Below are 5,000 nucleotides of genomic sequence, written 5' to 3'. Positions count from 1 at the left end.
TTCGAATGAGCCATGAAAGAGCGGTGCGGGGCCGGTCGGAGCGCACCCTTTTCTCGGTGGCTGGCGGGCGAGAGAGTGCTGCGTCGCCGGCATCGGCGTCGAAAGAAGCCGAGCCGAAAAAAGTTAAAGTACAAACGTGCAAGCATACTAACCTAACCCTAGGTAAGGCATGTCAGAGCGAAAGACAGTAATTTCGAATGAGCCAAGAAAGAGCGGTGCGGGGCCGGTCGGAGCGCACCCTTTTCTCGGTGGCTGGCGGGCGAGAGAGTGCTGCGTCGCCGGCATCGGCGTCGAAAGAAGCCGAGCCGAAAAAAGTTAAAGTACAAACGTGCAAGCATACTAACCTAACCCTAGGTAAGGCATGTCAGAGCGAAAGACAGTAAACTCGAATGAGCCATGAAAGAGCGGTGCGGGGCCGGTCGGAGCGCACCCTTTTCTCGGTGGCTGGCGGGCGAGAGAGTGCTGCGTCGCCGGCATCGGCGTCGAAAGAAGCCGAGCCGAAAAAAGTTAAAGTACAAACGTGCAAGCATACTAACCTAACCCTAGGTAAGGCATGTCAGAGCGAAAGACAGTAATTTCGAATGAGCCATGAAAGAGCGGTGCGGGGCCGGTCGGAGCGCACCCTTTTCTCGGTGGCTGGCGGGCGAGAGAGTGCTGCGTCGCCGGCATCGGCGTCGAAAGAAGCCGAGCCAAAAAAAGTTAAAGTACAAACGTGCAAGCATACTAACCTAACCCTAGGTAAGGCATGTCAGAGCGAAAGACAGTAATTTCGAATGAGCCAAGAAAGAGCGGTGCGGGGCCGGTCGGAGCGCACCCTTTTCTAGGTGGCTGGCGGGCGAGAGAGTGCTGCGTCGCCGGCATCGGCGTCGAAAGAAGCCGAGCCAAAAAAAGTTAAAGTACAAACGTGCAAGCATACTAACCTAACCCTAGGTAAGGCATGTCAGAGCGAAAGACAGTAATTTCGAATGAGCCATGAAAGAGCGGTGCGGGGCCGGTCGGAGCGCACCCTTTTCTCGGTGGCTGGCGGGCGAGAGAGTGCTGCGTCGCCGGCATCGGCGTCGAAAGAAGCCGAGCCGAAAAAAGTTAAAGTACAAACGTGCAAGCATACTAACCTAACCCTAGGTAATGCATGTCAGAGCGAAAGACAGTAATTTCGAATGAGCCAAGAAAGAGCGGTGCGGGGCCGGTCGGAGCGCACCCTTTTCTCGGTGGCTGGCGGGCGAGAGAGTGCTGCGTCGCCGGCATCGGCGTCGAAAGAAGCCGAGCCGAAAAAAGTTAAAGTACAAACGCGATGCTAATGAGCGAGCCGTTGTCTCGACTAATATGTAGGGGGCGTTCGATCGAGCGTCTGGCTTGAGCGCTTGTCGGCCTAGCAGAACGGTCGCATTGTTATGCCCGGGTTTTAGGCACCGCTGCAGGCGGCCGGCAGAGCTCTTGTTTGTGCGAAACTGAATGGATCGAGCCCGAGAGAGGGCGAGCAAAGAAAAAACGCAAATCGCTCCGCCTGGCACTGCCGGCGAGAGCGTGGACGTCGCGGCCAGCGACTGTCGAAGCCGAGTACGGCCGCAGGCGATCGCCTCGGTCTTAAACGAATGCGACGAGCACGCGCCGGGCGGCCCAGCAAGGGCCGAGCGCAGCTGTCGCAGCTATCTGGTTGATCCTGCCAGTAGTGATATGCTTGTCTCAAAGATTAAGCCATGCAGGTGCAAGTACGAGTTCTCGTAAAGCGAAACTGCGAATGGCTCATTAAATCAGTCTTGGTTTATTTGGTCTCGTAAGCGAAGTGGATAACTGTGGTAATTCTAGAGCTAATACATGCATTAAGCGCCGACTTCGGGAGGCGCGCTTTTATCAGATCAAAACCGACCGGGTTCGTCCTGTGACGTTTGATGACTCTGGATAACCACGCGGATCGTACGGTCTCTGCACCGACGACGTATCATTCAAGTGTCTGCCCTATCAACTGTCGAAGGTACGCTACGTGCCTACCTTTGTGATAACGGGTAACGGGGAATCAGGGTTCGATTCCGGAGAGGGAGCCTGAGAAACGGCTACCACATCCAAGGAAGGCAGCAGGCGCGCAAATTACCCATTCCCGACACGGGGAGGTAGTGACGAAAAATAACAATACAGGACTCTAACGAGGCCCTGTAATTGGAATGAGTACATCCTAAAACTCTTAACGAGTATCCATTGGAGGGCAAGTCTGGTGCCAGCAGCCGCGGTAATTCCAGCTCCAACAGTGTATGCTAAAGTTGTTGCGGTTGAAAAGCTCGTAGTTGGATTTTGGGCGAGCGCCGCCGGTCCGTCGCAAGGCGTGTCACTGGTTGCGTTCGCCTCACCTTCGGTTCTCCGTCGGTGCTCTTGACTGAGTGTCGGCGGTGGCCGATAAGTTTACTTTGAAAAAATTAGAGTGTTCAAAGCAGGCTGTTCGCCTGCATAGTGTTGCATGGAATAATGGAATAGGACCTCGGTTCTATTTTGTTGGTTTTCGGAGCACGAGGTAATGATTAAGAGGGACAGACGGGGGCGTCCGTACTCTGCCGTTAGAGGTGAAATTCTTGGATCGGCGGAAGACGAACTACTGCGAAAGCATTCGCCAAGAATGTTTTCTTTAATCAAGAGCGAAAGTCAGAGGTTCGAAGACGATCAGATACCGTCTTAGTTCTGACTATAAACGATGCCAACTAGCGATCGGGAGGCGTTACCATGACGACCTTTCCGGCAGCTTCCGGGAAACCAAAGTCTTTGGGTTCCGGGGGAAGTATGGTTGCAAAGCTGAAACTTAAAGGAATTGACGGAAGGGCACCACCAGGAGTGGAGCCTGCGGCTTAATTTGACTCAACACGGGGAAACTCACCCGGCCCGGACACAGGTAGGATTGACAGATTGAGAGCTCTTTCTTGATTCTGTGGGTGGTGGTGCATGGCCGTTCTTAGTTGGTGGAGCGATTTGTCTGGTTAATTCCGATAACGAACGAGACTCTGGCATGCTAAATAGTTACGCGACCTTCTCGGTCGGCGTCTAACTTCTTAGAGGGACTAGTGGCGTTTAGCCACACGAGATTGAGCAATAACAGGTCTGTGATGCCCTTAGATGTCCGGGGCCGCACGCGCGCTACACTGAGTGAAGCAGCGAGTGTCTAACCTAGGCCGAAAGGTCCGGGTAACCCGTTGAACCTCATTCGTGATTGGGATAGGGACTTGCAATTGTTTCCCTTGAACGAGGAATTCCCAGTAAGCGCAAGTCATCAACTTGCGTTGATTACGTCCCTGCCCTTTGTACACACCGCCCGTCGCTACTACCGATTGAATGGTTTAGTGAGATCCTTGGATCGGCCCCGTCGCGGCTGGCAACGGCCGCGTCGGCGTGTCGAGAAGACGATCAAACTTGATCATTTAGAGGAAGTAAAAGTCGTAACAAGGTTTCCGTAGGTGAACCTGCGGAAGGATCATTACCGAAAGTGGTGGTAGGCCCCGGCCGACCGCGCACTTAATTGTCTTTGGGTGCCGCCGAGAGGGCGGCCGTCAATCGGGGTTCCGCCCCGTGCGACACGCGTAACACGTTGGCATAGCAAGGCAGCCGAGTGCGATGGTGGCTTCTGGGCACCGCGCTCGATGTGCCGCCGGCCCAGCCCGGCGGTCGCTCGGCGCCGTTTGTTGGTGTTTTTGTGCAGTTGTTGTCGGTGGTGGTTTTGTGGTCGATCCCACAGTGTGACGTCCGCGCGCTTCGGCGCCGGGCGAAACGTCGAGGACGACTCTTAACGGTGGATCACTCGGCTCGCGAGTCGATGAAGGACGCAGCCAAGTGCGAGAAGTAATGTGAATTGCAGAACACATTGAACGTCGACCTTCTGAACGCGAATTGCGGTCTCGGGTCAATCCCGGGACCGCGTCTGCCTCAGGGTCGCGTTCGTCCTCACCCGAGGGCCGTCGCCTGGCCTCTGCGAAGACGGCCGGGCGTCGCCCCAAGTTGAAGCGGTCGCCGAGCTTTCTCGGCGCGACCGCGTGTCCCGTACACCGCCGGCCCCTCGACGTGTTCAACTACGTTCGAGGGGCGGGTCCAGGTCGGTCGGTCCGGTCACGAGATCAAGACCGACCGTGGGCCAAGGCGGCGACGGTACGCGCTCGGTCGGCGCCGGCGGCGACGACTTGCGATGCCAGCGGGCCGTGTAAGAAGCGGCCCGCTTGACACATACGACCTGAGTTCAGGCGAGAGCACCCGCTGAATTTAAGCATATTATTAAGCGGAGGAAAAGAAACCAACAGGGATTCCCTGAGTAACGGCGAGTGAACCGGGAAGAGTCCAGCGTCGAATCTGCGCGCTTTTCGAGCGCGCCGAGTTGTGACGTACGGAAGTCCCAGTGCGGCTAACGGCGAGCGCCGGTGTCCTTCTGATCGAGGCCTCGTCCCACGGCGGGTGTTAGGCCCATAGGGGCGCTTGCCTTGGCCGCTTCGGGTCTTCTCGGAGTCGGGTTGTTTGGGAATGCAGCCCAAAGCGGGTGGTAAACTCCACCTAAGACTAAATACGGTCGCGAGACCGATAGCGGACAAGTACCGTGAGGGAAAGTTGAAAAGCACTTTGAAGAGAGAGTTCAAGAGTACGTGAAACCGTTGAGAGGCAAACGGGAGGGCCCGTCAGGTCGCCGGCTCGCTTTCAGTTGGGTGCGGGGGCGCGCCGTCTCGGTTCGCGGACGCTTAAGGCGCCGCTGCCGAGTCGGCTCGCGCACCGTCTCAGCGCACTAGCGACCGGCGCGGGTCACGACCGGTTTGCCGTCGGTCTAAGTCCCCGCGCGAAGGTGGCCTCCGCTCCGGCGGGGGTGTTACAGCGCGCGGGCGGTGCGGCCCGGCGGCGGATCGAGGAAAGGATGCCGCGCGCTCTCTGTGTGCGGCCGTCGCCGTTCGGCTGGCTTGTCGTTCGCCTGCACTGTACGCAGTGCCGGTGTTCGGCGGGCTGCCGCTTCGGTGGCGCGCCGTCGACGCGCTCGGGGTCCGTGGCCA

The 5,000-nt window shown here is 57.3% G+C and overlaps 2 non-coding genes and 1 pseudogene across 2 annotated transcripts; all 3 read left to right on the top strand.

Moving 5' to 3' along the window:
* Positions 1-1,647: 1,647 nt before the first annotated feature.
* LOC144419619 (small subunit ribosomal RNA) lies at positions 1,648-3,457 on the top strand. The gene has a single exon (XR_013474176.1). It is a non-coding gene; the product is annotated as a small subunit ribosomal RNA (ribosomal RNA).
* Positions 3,458-3,755: 298 nt separating this feature from the next.
* LOC144419634 (5.8S ribosomal RNA) lies at positions 3,756-3,909 on the top strand. Its single transcript, XR_013474183.1, has one exon. It is a non-coding gene; the product is annotated as a 5.8S ribosomal RNA (ribosomal RNA).
* A 288-nt stretch (positions 3,910-4,197) lies between these two features.
* The window catches only part of LOC144419628 (large subunit ribosomal RNA), a 3,695-nt pseudogene continuing 2,892 nt past the window's right edge, over positions 4,198-5,000 (top strand).

The sequence above is a fragment of the Styela clava genome, unplaced genomic scaffold (genome assembly GCF_964204865.1).
Source record: "Styela clava unplaced genomic scaffold, kaStyClav1.hap1.2 HAP1_SCAFFOLD_41, whole genome shotgun sequence".
NCBI classification, from domain to species: Eukaryota; Metazoa; Chordata; class Ascidiacea; order Stolidobranchia; family Styelidae; genus Styela; species Styela clava.
This window is presented reverse-complemented; position numbering and strand designations above follow the sequence as displayed.